Source organism: Thunnus maccoyii, chromosome 4, assembly GCF_910596095.1.
Source record: "Thunnus maccoyii chromosome 4, fThuMac1.1, whole genome shotgun sequence".
Lineage (NCBI taxonomy): Eukaryota > Metazoa > Chordata > Actinopteri > Scombriformes > Scombridae > Thunnus > Thunnus maccoyii.
Window position 1 is genome coordinate 9,647,941 of NC_056536.1, and position 16,701 is coordinate 9,664,641.

General features: G+C 40.3%; 1 long non-coding RNA gene across 1 annotated transcript; it reads left to right on the forward strand.

Annotated features, from left to right (window-relative positions):
• Window positions 1-11,891: 11,891 nt before the first annotated feature.
• LOC121896199 lies at window positions 11,892-13,149 on the forward strand. Its single transcript, XR_006095938.1, has 2 exons — window positions 11,892-12,361; window positions 12,875-13,149. It is a non-coding gene; the product is annotated as an uncharacterized LOC121896199 (long non-coding RNA).
• The last annotated feature ends 3,552 nt before the right edge of the window (window positions 13,150-16,701 follow it).

Genomic DNA, 16,701 nt, shown 5'->3' on the forward strand with positions numbered 1-16,701 from the left:
TTTTGGCTAAACCTTAGTAAAAACTCACCTACATTCACATGTGGTACATACATTCCTATGCTAAAGGTTAGCTATCATGCCGAAGAGAGAGTGAGTCTTTTCTAAAGAGTGCCAGGAGGTTTACTCCGACCTTCATAAAGTACCTGGCAACGAAAATGTTGCATTCTGCACACACTGCAAGAGTACATTTTCGGTCATGCATGATGGAAATGCCGATATAAAAGATCATAAACATAAGCAGTGGTTTTCCTGAGAGCTGAGAACTCCAGAAAAGAAACTGAAAATTAAGAGGACAGACTGCGAAGCGTTAAACTGCCCATCAATCTTCTTAAAGGTAACTTTCTTTAAAGGCTCTTTCTCAGAATTTTGTTATTAACAAGGCGCAATTGAGATTTAGTTTTTTGATGTTTTAATCTTTAAACTTGCGACCAGCCCATGGCATAGTGTAGCTCTAAGTTAAAATTATTTTTATGTTATAGCCTATAATGTTATTCATAGGCCACAAACAGGTTTGTACCTTGTTTACAGCTTACAGAGAATATGTCACAGTTGGCCATTTAGCTGGCAGCCTGTGCTTATGCATGCTGACAAATACCTTGGTGGATTCTGGGTGACAAAACATAATTTTTCGTCTGCTGAGGTGCTGTCCATGGTGCTGAAAGGGGCGTTTGATAGGTGTGCTAAGCACTGAAATAATTGTCCCCCATCCTGATGAAAAGGCCCATGGTGCATGCATAAGCACATACATGTGCACGTGCATGTATGGTACACTTAAGGGTGAATAAAACAAGTTTAGAAAATTAAAAAAAAAATCAATGGATGGTGGAGTTAGAAAGAAGTTAGGTTACCAGCCCTCTGCAATTGCTCCACATTGCTGCTTGAGGCTAGAGGCTTGAGGCTACATTAGCCACTACTAGCACAACACACCCGGAACTCCAACCGAACTGTTGGTGGTTAAATTGGTGATGTAGGTGTCAGGTTTGACAGGGAAGAAGAATGTGTGAAATAAAAAAGACAACATCTCTGGTTCTGCTGCATCTTTGTTTTTAAAACTGTCCATTGTGAGTCTGACAGTGTTGCTAAATGTATGATAAATGCTAAATAGGTGGAATGCTCTTTTAAGCTTAATGAGTGAAAATTGAATTGATGTGAGTAAAAGACAGTTGCAACCCATCACATTCACTTAACGGATGTAGCCACAAGTACAAGAAACTAGTTGTTTAATCCCTGTCAGTCCAGTGTCTATAATCTCTTTTGAGTGACTGAAGACAATTTTGTAAGTAATGTCAGCAAAGGTCTTGAATAATCTGCTGTGCTGGGTTTGGGCACCAACTTTTACAGTAAATACAAGATATTATTAATACCTTATAATGCGGCCAGAGGAGATCCTGATGTTAGGCCCTTATTTCAGTTCAAGTTCATAAGTGTTAAAAGACTCTGCAGATCACCATGTGACAAAATTTAAGCAATGTATTAAACGATGTAAATTCACATGATTGCACATTTTTTTTATATTTGAAAAAAGGAGCTGACAAAAAGACCTTGAATGCTGCATTTTCCTCTCAATGTCTCACAGCTGAGAGGCCTATAAAGCTACAAAGCTGATCACCATTGGTATTTAAACTGTGCAGATTAGATGCACATTCATTTAAATATGTGTTGGAGTAATCTCTATAAACAGATATTTCCATATGAATGCAGAATCTGTAGGCAACGGAACAAGATTCTGGTACTGGAAGCATTCTGGTTTCCGTTTGTAGTCCGTTTGTAGTCTGTTTATAGTCTGACTAGTATTGACCAATTATGTTTCAGCCAGTTTTGGTTGCATGCAGATAAACAGTCCATGTGGAGAGCAAAAGAGGCGGAATGCATTGGTTGAAATGCAATCTCAGAACCCATCGGCTACCGTCTGACAAGGATTTAGCTTTTTATTTCCTTTTAAAAAAATTATCTGCATTCATATGCATATATCTGTTTATAGAGATTAGCTGAAATGTCGTCTAGACTGTCTCAAGTTGCTAATTGGACTATAAACAATGACTGGCACACAGAAGAGGATGTCTTGATCCGTTATCCATTATCTGGATATCTGCTGGCTACACTGAAAGCCCCGAAATATTGGCCGTTGCCCCCAGAGGCTAAATCGTTGTCAGACAGGTAACCAATGGGTTCTGGGATTGATGTTGGAGGAACAAAGTGCAGTGTCACCCCATCTACTAATATACTACAGTACAGTACAGTGTGTCCAAGAATAGCACAAATCATGCTGGTGACATCAGCAAGTCTCACTAGTTGACCAGAGAGCAAAAAGTGTCAAATTGGGAAAATCACGGAAAAAATACATTTTATTGATTGAGATTTTGGCAGTTTATAGGATTCTGTGGAAAGATACAAAACAACAAACAGTTCCTCAACATGTGAGAATTCCTGGCTGGTCTGCCAAACCTGAAAAACCTGCTATTCCAGTGGGGCTGAACGTTTTCTTCCAAGCCGCTGAGCTCTTTACACAGTACTTGATACTGCCAGCACACAGACAGGACAGCACACCATCTAATTCCACCTGAGACCAATGCTACTCTCACTCTGATAACACTTGATTATTGAACCAAGCTCATGCCACATACCTTGCTCTATGGTAGGGCATACATTTCCAGTTGATGACTTTAAACTCAGCGTCAGTGGAGAAGTGGGAGAATGTGATTGAGTTAAATAGAGACATGGACTGAGGGGGGAATGAGGTGAGTGATTACTGTGTATGAATGAGACTTGAGTTAAATGTGCAGAGGCACTGACAGTGAAAGTGGGGTTTCCCTCTTGCTGTTAGATAGGGTTTGAATCGTACGGCACATGATAAATTTAATGACCTCTTGTCACAGTGAAATATCTGGTGTCACCTCTACAACCTCCACACTGATGATTTGCAGCACCACAAGGTCATGGTGGTGATATATCTGCCAGCCAGCTTTACTTGATTACTGCCAACAGGTTCTGGTCTATAGTATTATTCAGAGGTTGAACTCCAAAGCAGCTGTAAGATAGATGGGGTGATAAACCTGATGTTCCTTGTCTTTGTGGTCAGTATGACAGAGATCTACACTTTGAAATAGCTGACATCTGAAGAGAGACAGATGTTCCTTGAAATGTATGGATTAACAACAAACTACAATGACCTCCCTCTTTAAAACAAAGTGTGATATACCCATTAGATGTAGATGTTTCATGGATAGTGTAAATTTTGATTTGACAGGATCACTCAATAAAAGGTCAGAGGTCACCAAAACCATTTAAGGTAATGTTTTTTAAAAGTAGGCCCCTGTTTTGTTTGCATCATGCACCTACACAGGGACGCACATGCAACATGTGGATGGCGAGATTCACATCATGATGCCAATTTTATTCTATTTCGCTGGTCAACAGTTGGTAGTGGAAATGCAAATATAGCAATGCACCAACAAAGGCAGGTAAGAAGACGACTGCTAGCAGGCAAACATGGGTGTGAACAACGCACGATTAAAAAGTATTTTAAAAAATTGGATTTGCAAATGTTTTATTAGGAGGAAAAACACTCAACACGTTTTCTAAGACCTCAAGGATAGACACTGAGTTTTGGTGAGAAACACTGAATTTAAAAACAAGTTTTTCCAAAGGAGAACACAGGGCACCTTCAATTGCTGAGATCTGGGAACACATCCATATCACTAAAAAGAAGTGCAACAGGGACAAGAGACATGAGCAGTCAATAATAATGATTCAGATTGTGAAAAACCTCCCAGGTCAGACATTTGGAAGAGAAAATGAAGGTGAATGGTATAAAAATGACCCAAGCAGTGAACTTTCAGGTTCAATTTACTGTTACCTGTGCGCTCACACATTTTGATGTGTTTGATGATTATTGTGTTTAATCTGTTTTTTCTCAGTAAAGTGGTTTAGAAACCTGGTTGAGGCTCTTTTTTGCATCATCTGACTTTGATTGAGTGCAGTGTCATCATGACTGTTAATAAAACAATGGCCAAAACTACAAAAATAAGACACAATTTGTAACAAGCTGTAACCATATGTTAACACAATCTCTACACAGGCTGTATAGTGAAAGGAGCATGTTAACACAGTAAACAGTATTTAGTGTAGTTCACCTGCGTTTTGGTAGCGCTCAAAGCCCAACACATAATCACCAGTTACATGTGTAAAACAGCAGTTAAGTGCATATACCGCACGTAAAACACAAGCTGTTACCAAGCTGGTAACTCCTGGTTTGAAAGTGAAGCCAATGCATAAGTGCCTTAAACCTGAATTCTTTCTAATGGCCAGCAGGGGGTGACTCCGCTGGCTGCAAAAAGAAGTCAGATTGGATGGAAGTCTATGAGAAAATGACCCTACTTCTCACTTGATTTATGATCCTAGTAACTAATAAGTTTATGGTCTCAATCACTAGTTTCAAGTCTTCTTCAATGCATCATGATGTTCATTTAGTAAATTATGGCCCCATTTAGAGCAAAATAGATGATAAAGCAGTGTATGCTTTAGGATGTGGCTATGTTGTGATTGACAAATCGGTACTACGGCGGCAATGTTGATTACGTAACGTAACCATAGCATAACCCCAGATTCACAGAGTATAGGCATAGCTTCTGCTATTTCAGTTCGTTTTCAGTTCATGAAAGTTAATTGTAACATTTTGGTCACCTAAAAAAGTCTTGTCCAACATTTGGTTGTGATAAAAGGAGTCGAATGTTAAGTTTTTTTCGGTGAGTACATTTTGTTTAATGGTTTCAGGCCTGTTTTGCGCTAGTGGAAATTAGCATTAGCTTTAGCGTTATCACTGTTAACCATAGATTGTAAATGCACTATGCCAACCAAGCTAGCAGCCAACAACACTGGTGGTCATTTTTTACAGTCTATGGCTGTACACACCCTGTGTAGACAGCAATGTACTGTATCAATTAAAACAGAAGCAAACGAAAACTGTTTAAATGTACATATTGACGCCTGACTTGAAAAAATGTGAACCTATCCTTCGACGTGCAAGTTAAACCAAATATGTAAATACACCATTTTTATCATCATATACTCCAGTTAATTGATACCCTTAAGATATTTTTTCCCAATTTCACAAATGAAGCAGGTGGTAGTGATAGATGATCATCTTTCATTTAGAATTTCATCCACACCCAAAGCTGAAAACGTGGAAGAGTCACATCTACATTCTATGTTCATCTTATGGTGCAGGGAAGAAAGCATATCCTATTAAAGCAAAACAAAGATGACAAGTACATCAGCGTGCCCCAGTGAAACTAAATCAACTAACATCCATAAAAGGCAGCTGGTACATCTAACCACAGTCCAGTCTCGTGCTTGTTGAGCCCGGCAGCTGGCCTCCTTAAAAATCCTGGCCATTACTTAAAAGGTTGGCGCTGGCAGAGTGTTCTTTTAATATGCTTTTGATCCTGCACCCCTCAAGAAAGTCTTTACAATTCTAAAAGTGGGAAAATGGTGATGTCTGTCCTTTTCTTAATGAGTGCACCACAGAAATTATTCTCTTTTGAATATTGTTCTCAGGCTGCCTGACCTGTGAAAAATAACGCTGTGGTACTCAGTCAGAGAGTGATGGTAATGAAAGAATTTAATCACAGCTTTCGGCCTTTCACAAAACACGTGATGTAAATTTTAAAATGAGATGTTGCCGCAGCCGTGGAGGAGGCATGAGGACTTGAAGTGGAATAACGGAAAACTGAAGTAAACAAAAATCACATTCTGATGGTCTTTGAATGCCCAATCAGTATTTATAAGCATAACACTGTCATGACGCAGCTTAAGTGGCCACAACAAAAGGGAGACACACCATGTCAAAGTTTAACAAAAGATAATTTATTCAAACAAATTAAACCAAATTAAAGGCTTTTACTGAATGATTTAAGTATGAGGCATGGAAGTCAGTGGGATCGGTGGTGTATGTGACGCATGTGTGGTGTGTATGTGTGTATATGTGTGTGTGTGTGTGGAGAGCTGTAAACAACAGCAGCAGCAACAAGCAGTCAGAGGAGAGAGAAGCTGCTAGCTGTGGCCAGACTTTATCACCTGGTAACACTGGTGCCAGGTGTTCCCAGTTAGGGTAACAAGCCACCTGTAGAGCAGAGCAGACAGACAGGAAAATAAACAGCAAACCAAAGATGACAGGGGTCATCACAACAGCAACAACTTCCCTAGAGCCAGACAATATTGAAACAAATCTCTGATTTGTCATGCTAATGTACAGTCTGGTGCTGCACTGCAAACAATGAAAACAGATTTACATATTAAAAAGTTAAGAGTCAGTACTTTTTTGGTTGTAGTTGCCATTAAATTGTGCAACATTAAATAGACCAGTATGTATATTCAAAAGCGTTTACTTAAAAGACAGTAAAATAAGACACAATATGTAATCTAACTCAATGTACTCAACTAAAGAACAAAAGGGAGTGTGTGTCTGTGTGTATGTAATAAAGTATGCGTGTGACTATGCGTGCTCTAAGCGTGCCAGAAAGAATGTGTATTCTGCCTCCATATGTTCTTTATTATGAACACGTGTGAAACAAACAAAGTATGTGAAGTGGAAGCTTGGGGTTTCCTCTCCATTTGTGTGGCTGTTCAAGGCCAATTCAAAGTATATGTATGTGATCTGTGTAGCATAACGGTGCCAGGTTAGGAAAGAGATTAGTATACATGCAAGACATAAGCGTGTGGCTACCCAATGACATAACTATGACAAAACATCACAACAATAAAGCTCAGTGAATAATGGTAAACCAAATCAATGCATGTACATTGACAAAAGTTAAGCAGTCCTGTGCTTAGCTTCATACACCGTTACTTAATATTCTGTGGAGAACATAGCAGCTGAGTTCCAATTGTACAAACAACTCTTACCGTCATAGTTTCAGCCATTATTCCCATCACTAATAATAATGTTGAGAACTCAACAAAGATGTTTGATTTTAAATTCCACATTAGCCAGACTTATTCAGAAGAGAAAACAAAAGTTTGTTGTATTCTTGTTCATATATATCAGTAATGATGCCCAACGCTATGAAAATGAGACCCAAGTTGTAATAAATCAGACTCATCCTTTAATAGTTTTGTAAATAATAATAAAATATTAATTATAACATTTATCGTTATAAAATAATGCTACTACAAGAAAATGTGTGTATTTAGATTGTAGTTTACTGTACTCATCTATGTTGTGTGATTTAAAGAAATGCATTTATTTGAGAGTTATATGAGAATATTGTAACCACTCTCATGTCTGAACTATTCTAACTAACTTGTTAGGTTTTAGCAGGTATACACGCTAATAGCCAATAGTTGATAGCGAATAACACTGTCTATGAAAATACATTGTAATAAATATTGTAGAAATACACCATCTCACACAGTGCAACTACAGATGAGAATTACATTCACTAAAGAAAGAAAATTGAGTTCTTATTTCATAATTACAAGGTTAGTATCTCCAGTATCTTATAATTACGATATCTTAATGCGAGATGCAGATCTCGTAATCCTTAAATCAGTGGCCTAGCTTATCAAAATAATTACATAATTACAAGATAAGAATCTCATAATAACAAGATACAGATCTCAGAGCTTTAATTTCATGTTTTTACATTTATTTATATAGATACACAGTTAAAATGACATAACATTGAAGTCATAATAATGACATAAGGTCTCTAATTTGGTCTCAGTCCAATCTGGTGAATACAATGTGCTTCCGTACCATATGCATTATGTCTTATGAGGAAACAGTAAAAATCCTATGGACCCTTTAAGTCAATGCATCATTGATGCCCAAAGTTATAAACAAGCAACTGTGGTGCTTTTTTGCTAATTGGGCCTTAAATCAAAGGCCTTACAGTGAATAAAGCTACATATCTGGAGGGTGGATAAGTAAAATGATTCAACATCCAACAATAAATAGACACCATAAAAGTGGCAGAAAACCGCAAGGCTCTAGCCAATTTGAATGATGTGAGTAACATGAGAACAGGGATTCTTGGGGCGAGCTGTGACAGTTCACACTTATTTTGCTTGAGTGTTGTATTTCAAGATAATTTCCACCTCCCCACCTTCAGCTCATCAGCACATTTAGGTATCCTCTTGCGAAAGTTTGGCAGCCACTGACAGCCTTCTAATTCTGTTGTGAAACATCTCTATCTGAATCAAATGTGCTGAGCCTTGGCACATAGCACAGTAAGTGGGAGACTGACTCTTACATCACCAAATAACACTGCCATTGACTCATATGCAGAATGATCAATATCAGTCAAGCATTCTGAGGATTAAAACAGAATGACAGTGTATTGAATACAGTTACAGTGTCTTGTACAAGGTAAGCAACGTGTGAGTTGTCAATACATGAACTTGCCCTCATTTACAGAGCAGATTAGGATAAAGAGGCTGGATTTTCAGTTCTGACACCCTAAAAGGCCTATTCAATATATTCCGTAGTATTCTTAAAGACGCAATTTGTAATATTTTATATGGCCTTAATTTATCAGTGGCTGCTCCTGCAAGTGTTGCTAATGAAGTGTTTCTAATGACCTCAGTTGCTGCAAAGATTTAAAACTTTCTAAACAGGCAGTGTTGACCTGGCCTGGCTCTGTGTATTTCTGGAAACGGTCCACACTCTTGGCCCTTTGAACTATCCATCGTGCTTCTAGTCTCTCCAAAAACAGAGTGAAGATGAAGTAAGGTTCAGGCTGTGGAGTCATCTCTGCGTACCAGGGCACCCAACGGCGGTCTGGGGCTATCAGGATGACCAACAGCTGCTCTTGTCTCACTCTCTCCAGCAGAGGAGGAATGAGATGAAGAGGAGAAAAGGCATAAAGCAGTCTCCTTGGCCATGACGTGCATGCAAACGTGTTCACCCCCAGGGGTGGATCATCAGGGAGAACCAGATAAAGATTGGACTCCACCCTGCCTGTTGATGTAGGCAACCATGGTGCGGTTGTTTGTTCTCACCAACACATGCCTCCCCTGAACCAGGGTCAGGAAATGTTGGAGAACCAAGAGCACTCCCTGAAGTTCGAGGGGGTTCATGTGTCAGTTTTCCCCTGAAGGCCACACAACACCTATCATTCTCCCCAGGCAGGTGCCCCCCCCCCCCACCATGTCAGGGATGCATCCATGAACATCGCTATGTAGGAGGTCACTCAACCCAATTGTGTCTCCCTTGATAGATGCTGTGGGGACCCCCAATAACCGGGGTCCTCTTGCACTGATGGTGGGAATGTTCACCAAACTGTGCTTGTGCCTCTAGGGATCCAGGCGCAGACTGGTGAACCACCTTTGCAGGCAGCGCATGTGCAGGAGCCTCAATGCCTGCATGACAGTCAAAGCTGTCACTGCTGCAGTCTGAGGACTGCCTGCTGAAGGGCTGTCTGTTCTGACAGAACGGCTCACAGACTGGTCAAGTCAAGCATGACACCCAGATACTCCACCTGCTGGCGTGGCTGGGGGATGCTCTTCCAGTAGATGGCAAATTGGAATGTAAGGAAAAGGCTCTGGAATGAGAACAGGCCATTCATGCACAGGAACAAGCTGTTGAAATAGAGAGACTAAAATACAATCTGCGGCTACGGGAGACTGAGCTACAGCAGGAGCAAGAACGTCAGCTTCTAGAGCATTATAAGCTGGATTTGATCAAGGAGGGTAAGATTCTTGATCCCTCAGCAGGTAAAGAGCTGGACTCTATTGGGGCTAGTTCTTCAGGTTTTGATGTTTCTGGTTGCTTGTGTTTGGTTCCAAAATTTTCAGAAAAGGATCCAGATACATATTTCTTTGTTTGAAAGGCTGGCCAAAAACAGGAAGTGGAGTGATTCTGACCAGACCCTGCTGCTACAGTGTGTGTTGACTGGGAAGGCTCAGGAAGCATATTCTGCATTGCCTATAACAGATAGTGAAAACTATCTCAAGGTAAAAACAGCAGTTCTAAAGGCTTATGAACACAACTTTTGAGGAGTTGTGTGAGTTATTTTTTGTGGAGCAGTTTAAAGAAACTCTTTCTGAGCGCATAGCTACCTACTTGAGTGAGAGAAATGCTAAAAGTTTGACTGGAGCAGCTGTCATAGCAGATGAATATGCCTTGACTCATAAAGTATGGAGTGACTGTGGACGCCGAGATAGTGCTGGTGGTCACCTGAAAGGTTCCGGTAGTGAGCTTCCTTCTTTCAAGTTAGGAAATAGGGGTGGCAAAGTGGATTCAAGTCGGACTTGTAACTATTGCCTTGGGAAAGGTCACTGGAAAGCTGAATGTCCAATGCTGAAATCAAAGCACAGGTCACAACCAGGTAATCATTCTGTAAAACTAGTGGCCCTTTCTGCTCCAGCATGATTGAGTGAGAAGGCTGAGGCTATTGCTGCAGTCAAACAGCTCACAAAGTCAAATGCAGTAGCTGCTCATGTTTCCTTGCTATCCAAGCCTGTGCCCTCTCATGAGGGTTCTCCTATGTTCTCCCCTGAAGACTCATCCCAGGCTGACGAAACCATAGAAGTTCATCCAGGTTACAAGCCCTATGTCACCAGTGGGTTTGTGTCTTTAGCAGGGAGTGATAAAAAATTCCTGTTGAGATCTTAAGAGATAGTGGTGCTTTGGATTCATTTATCTTGGCCTCAGTGTTGCCAGTCTCAGCTGACACTGACACTGGACACTTTGTGTTGGCTAGAGGTATGGGCATGACTGTGTTAACTGTTCTCTTGCATAAGGTTGTCTTATGATCAGATCTGGTTAAAGGAGAGGTAGCTCTGGGAGTGTGGCCTGCTCTACCAGTTGATGGAGTGCAAGTAATTCTGGGAAACGAGTTAGTTCATGGCTGTGTTGAGGCAGATTCTCCCCCTTCTCCAGTGGTCACCTGTTCTCCTTCTGTGGATAAGGCTGAGGTTGAGGACAAAGACCATCCACAGGTTTCTTCAGCATGTGTCGTAACTAGAGCTCAGGCTTCTTCAGACAAAAATCAGGCAGAAGACAAAAGCATGAAAAACCTGCTCTAAATGTCATGTTTCCCATGCCTGTTTTTCCTTTCTCTGTGTCTTGCACTGATTTGATACAGGAACAACAGGAGGACCCTACTCTAACAGAGCTGTTTCAGCAGGTGCGTCCAGTGGAAGAGATGGAAAGTGTTGCGCACGTATACTTAACTTTAACCCAGTTCATTTCTGTTGTCGGCATTCCCAAGCTCATTCAAAGTGATCAGGGAACATACTTTACATCATGCCTGTTTGCAGACATTCTGAAAGAGCTCCATATCAAACATACTCAGTCAACTGCTTACCATCCAGAAAGCCAGGGAGCTATTGAGCGGTTCCATCAGACTCTCAAGTCATTGTTGCACTCTTATTGTATTGAGCTGGGTCGTGACTGGGAGGAGGGTTTGCCCTGGCTAATGCTAGGCAACACAAAAGAGTACTGGTTTTAGCCCAAACGATCTTGTGTTTGGTCACACTGTTCATGGTCCATTAGCTGTGTTCCAGGCTGACTGGAAAAAGCCTCCTCCTCCAGTACATCTAACAGATTATGTTAATGGGTTCAAAAGATGTTTGTATGAGGCAGGAAAAATGGCAAAAACAAACCTGGAAAATTCTCAAAGGAAAATGAAGCGCTTGTACAATCGCTGAGCTGTACTGCATGTACAGGTTCTAGCACTCCTCCCAGTGGTGGATTCCCCTTTTCAGGCCAGGTTTTCGACAGGTCTCAGACTTGAACTATCTGGTTTCCACTCCTGACAGGCGGAGGTCTACCCAATTATGTCATGTAAATATATTAAAACCCTACTTTTCTCATTCCAGTGGGGTGAAATTTTCAGGTGAATTAAAGCCAGTGGCCCTGGTGGCTTCTGTGGGTGCAGTGTCTTCTCCATGTTTGGTGGAGGAAGGTGATGAAGAACCATTAAATTCCCCAGATGACTGTATTATGCAAGGTTGATTCAAAATTTAATTGAGTGACCTGGACAAGTTGTTGGGTCATTTGCCTGATGCTAAGAAGGAAGAATTGTCTACCTTGATTTTGTCATTTCCTTCTTTGTTTTCAGACACTCCCTCTCAAACCCATCTTATAGAACACGACATTGATGTGGGGGATGCTGAACCAATTCGCCAGAGGATTTACCATGTCTCTCAAGAAAAACGCACTCAGTTGGAGTCAGAGGTGAAATATATGTTGGAACACAACATTGCAGAACCCTCATGTTCAAGTTGGGCATCCCCATGTGTGCTAGGGAGCAAGCAAGACCAAACTGTTAGACCATGCAAAGATTTTCGCAAAGTAAATAAAGTCACCAAGCCAGACTCCTATCCACTTCCCCGTATGGAGGATTGTGTTGATCAGGTGGGTACAGCGAAATTTGTAAGCAAGTTTGACCTTTTGAAGGGTTACTGGCAGGTGTCCCTGTCCAAACGGGCTCAAGATATTGCAGCATTCATAACACCTTCAGGCCTTTATTCCTTCAAGGTAATGCCATTTGGGTTGCGAAATGCACCAGCTACCTTTCAACAATTAATGAATAAGGTAGTGGGTTAGAGGGATGTGCAGTCTATTTGGATGATGTTGTCATCTATAGTGAGTCTTGGGAAGAGCATGTCCATCGCATCAGAGCTCTGTTTGACCGTTTGGCATGGGCCAACCTCACTGTAAATCTAGTTAAATGAGAGTTAGCCCAGGGTACCGTTACCTATTTGGGGAAGGTAGTTGGTCAGGGTCAGGTTCGACCAGTTAGTTGCACAGTAGTTGCACCTCTTACTAACCTGTTAAGTTCAAAGGTCAAGTTTGACAGGTCCCCTCACTGTCAACGTGCCTTTGAAAATGTAAAAAGTCTGATTTCATCTGCTACTGTCCTAGCAGCTCCCCGTCTGGGTGATCCAGTCCAGTTGCAAGTAGATGCCAGCAATATGGGAGCTGGGACAGTCCTCTTGCCGACTGGTGCTGATGGTATTGATCATCCGGTCAGTTTCTTCTCCAGGAAATTCAACTCTTACCAGTTGAATTACTCCATTGTGGAAAAAGAGGCCAACATGGCTTGCACTTTAGATACCACCTTACATCACTGATACTAACATTCCCATATTTAAGTATGAATTGTTATGTTTAGTTAAATAAATATCCTTTTTGCACCGTTATTCAGTGTGGACTCCCTCCTTTGTTGCAAGCCCTGAGCCAGGTTTGTAACACAAATATATTCACAAACATTTTACAAGCATCCAGTGGAACTCTCATTGTGTATTGTCTTGCCAGTCTAGATAAGTTCATACAGGAATTAAATACAAAGATGATACTTTCTGTATAAGAATGCTAACTCCAGCTTTTACTGCTAGCTAAAATAGCGGGGCATCATCTCACCTGTGTAATTTTGTACCATGGATGTATATGTTGATGTCTATGGGATGAGTGGGAACTTATGGGCGGGCCCAGTGGGAGAAACAATACTGCACATATTCAGTGGGTTGCACAATGAGGGAACAAAACCAGAAGCTAGAAAACATTTTTAGCTCATTTTGTATAATACATCCAAGCTTTGTACTCAGTGGGGATCTGGAGCCTTTGCAATGGAAATGGCAGTGTGAACATGGAATTTGTAATTTATACAGACTGATGACAGATTAAAGGAAATAAAGTGATAAATTAATGGAAAGACATAACAAATGCTCATTGTTCCATATAAGGCACAAGCAGTCACTGAATGGTTTGATAAGTATGAAAATAATGTGAATCATGTGAATGTGGCCTTCGCAGTTGCCAGTCCTCTACAGCTCAGTGCACTGCAACTTAAGAAATCCATTGCAAATAGACAAAGAATAAGCAAGTGAACACCACTCTGACAGCACATACTTTGCATTTACAAAAAAGCAGCAAATAAATAAAACGCAAGCATTTTGAGAAACTGACAGTGTATATATGGCATGAATGAATGCACTGCAACTTAAAAAAAACCCCAAAACATTCAAATACAGAAACATGGACAGTGGAACACCAAAAACCGATGACCTGCATGTATTGTGTGATTTCAAGCCAGCCACCCATGCCCCCGGAGGGTTATTAGAATTAAGTTTATAGAATTAAATTGGAGTGATTGATGGTCTGCATTGCATCGCGTAAATATTAATTCATCCTGCAAATGACCACAGTCAATCGTGTGCCATATTGAATATAAAGAAACAATGAAAAATGTTTTTGTGGTGTGCATTAAAATATTTTTGTAACTGATCTAGTGAACTGCGTGGACTCGTGCAGAATGTGCCTGTCTGCTGTTTTGACTAATTATGTAAATGAAAGTTTTAGTTTATAACAAGTTCAGCGAGAGTTGGCAGTTGAGAAATCATTCATTTTATCAGTCATTTGAATTTCATTCGAGGTCTACAACATGACCCATTCACTTCCCCGTCATGGGAAATAATCATGATTCATTCATGATTCCCCTGCTGTCAGATCAGACTCACATCCGTTCATCCTCTCATTTGTTTGATTTTTCTACATAGCAGACACTCTGGGTAAAATAATCTACATCTGCCACTATATATAACTGACTGAGCATGCATACATTAGATAAAAGATTACATCTATCTATTCTTACACCACAGATTTTTCTAAAATGTGTGAACGATGTATGATGTTCTGCATTTTGTACCTTAAATAAATTTCCCCTAAGACTGTTTCTTTTCTCAATTCAACTCCATAATTGGCAATAGGACAAAGATACATGCACTTCATGTACAGTATGTGCTTCATATACAGTACGTTTTAATCTAAGAAGTTATTGCCCCTTGAACATAATTGTGATTGATTGTCCCAAAGAGTACCGGTATCATTCACAGCAGGTGACATGTTTATTGTTGCTCTGTTTTACAGTGAGTCCACAGAGTCACAATTCATTCATAAAGTACATGTCTGTGCCATGTCAGTGGACTCCTAAATTTAGGCTCAATGCTGCAATGTAATTTAAACAAATGGTACAAGGTGCCATCAATTGAGCATCATTGGGGCTTGAAAAGTCATGTATTTACTCTAATATTTCACTTTTCTGTTGCACTCAATCAACCCTCTTCCAGCACTGTGGGAGAAAAAGTGAGTGAGGAAATTGAAGGCAAAGGCTATTATATGTAAGAATCCCCACAGCACGCTCTCTGATTTATTTTGTTTGCTCTCCCTTGACTCTTTTCCCTCGCTTACCTCTCCTTTCCTGCTCACTCGTTCGCCCTCTCTGAATGTCTTTCTCTCTCTCCCTTCACAATTATCTCTTATAGCCTGTGAGGTGATTAATGGGTTTCATTTGACATCTTCTCCTACCCTTCGCCGAGCACCAACAAATAAAACCAGGGCCCAACACACAAATTGTCCCTCAGAAGAGCCGTAAAACTGGGGGAAATACGGGGGCTGCAAAGACAATGAAGCAGAGAGATCTGGCCTTTGGAAAGAAAAACATTTGCAGAGGAACAGCCTGGAACGATTTCTTCTGTAGCCTCTCTCCCCAGAGAAATCCCCCCACTGCTAATCTACAGTTATTGCTACTGCCAACGGCAGTCTCCAAATTAAAGAAGGGAAAGGGTAAAAAACACTTAGACCTTATTGTCTCTCCACTTCTCGTTGTTATAGCCACTTTTTGTTTTCTGTGTTTCAGTAAGACCTTGCAGGTGGCGTTATTTAGCTCCTCATTGGGTGAAGATTTGTGAATGAGAAAAAGTAGTATCTCATTGACCCAGATCAGAATCAAAAAGGGCTTTCTTTTGATTTTTGGATATAAGCTTCTGAAGAAACATTTTAAAGCATGGCTTTGGGTTTACTATTTACCATCATCTCAGCAAGTTACCAGGGTCATAAAAATCCAAATAAGGGCAAAAAAAAGCCCTTATATGTGTCTGAAGTCTACAAGAGCATCGGGTCTTGAGGGGATAAAATGAGGAATTCAGACCTCAATTGTTGCTAGGGAATTGACTGTAAATAAATATGGAACATTTGTATTATATACTGTACATCTTAGTTGTATCTAACTTATTTGTATTAAAAAAAAATTAAGTCCACTTGCTAGCTTTTTCTGGAGCTTTCAACTGCAGTAATGTTATTTTATTTTATGTAAAATTTCTAAAGGACGTTTTTACTACAGATTCTCCCTCTATTCTGCAAATTTTTAACTGCTCTCTGTTGCCAGGTTCTGTTCCTGAATTTTTGTTTGCTGCTCTTGTTCAACCACTTTTAAAAAAGCTGTGTCTTGATCCTGCTGATCTTAACAATTTTAGGCCTATTTCTGAGCTTTTAGCGAAGGTTTGGTGTAGGTCCAGTCCTCTTTTCCATTTACATGCTCCCTCTAGGCTACCTCATACGCAGACATAATACCAGTTTCCATTTTTATGCAGATGATACTCAGATCTATCTAAACTGTGACCCTGAAAACAATTATCAAAACAATGCCAACCTGCTAAACTGCAGGCATGGCATTCATAAGTGGATGTCACAAAGTTTCCTGCAGCTAAACAATGATAAGACAAAGATATTAATCATAGGTCAAGATAGTGCAAGCAACCAAATTTTGAACAGTCTTGGTTCACTATCCCATTCAATAACGCAGCATTGCAGAAACCTTGGTGACAATTTTGATCAAAACCTCATCCTAGATAATGTGTTAATTCAATGGTTCAATCCTGTTTTTATCATCTCAGAAACATTTCAAGGATTAGAAG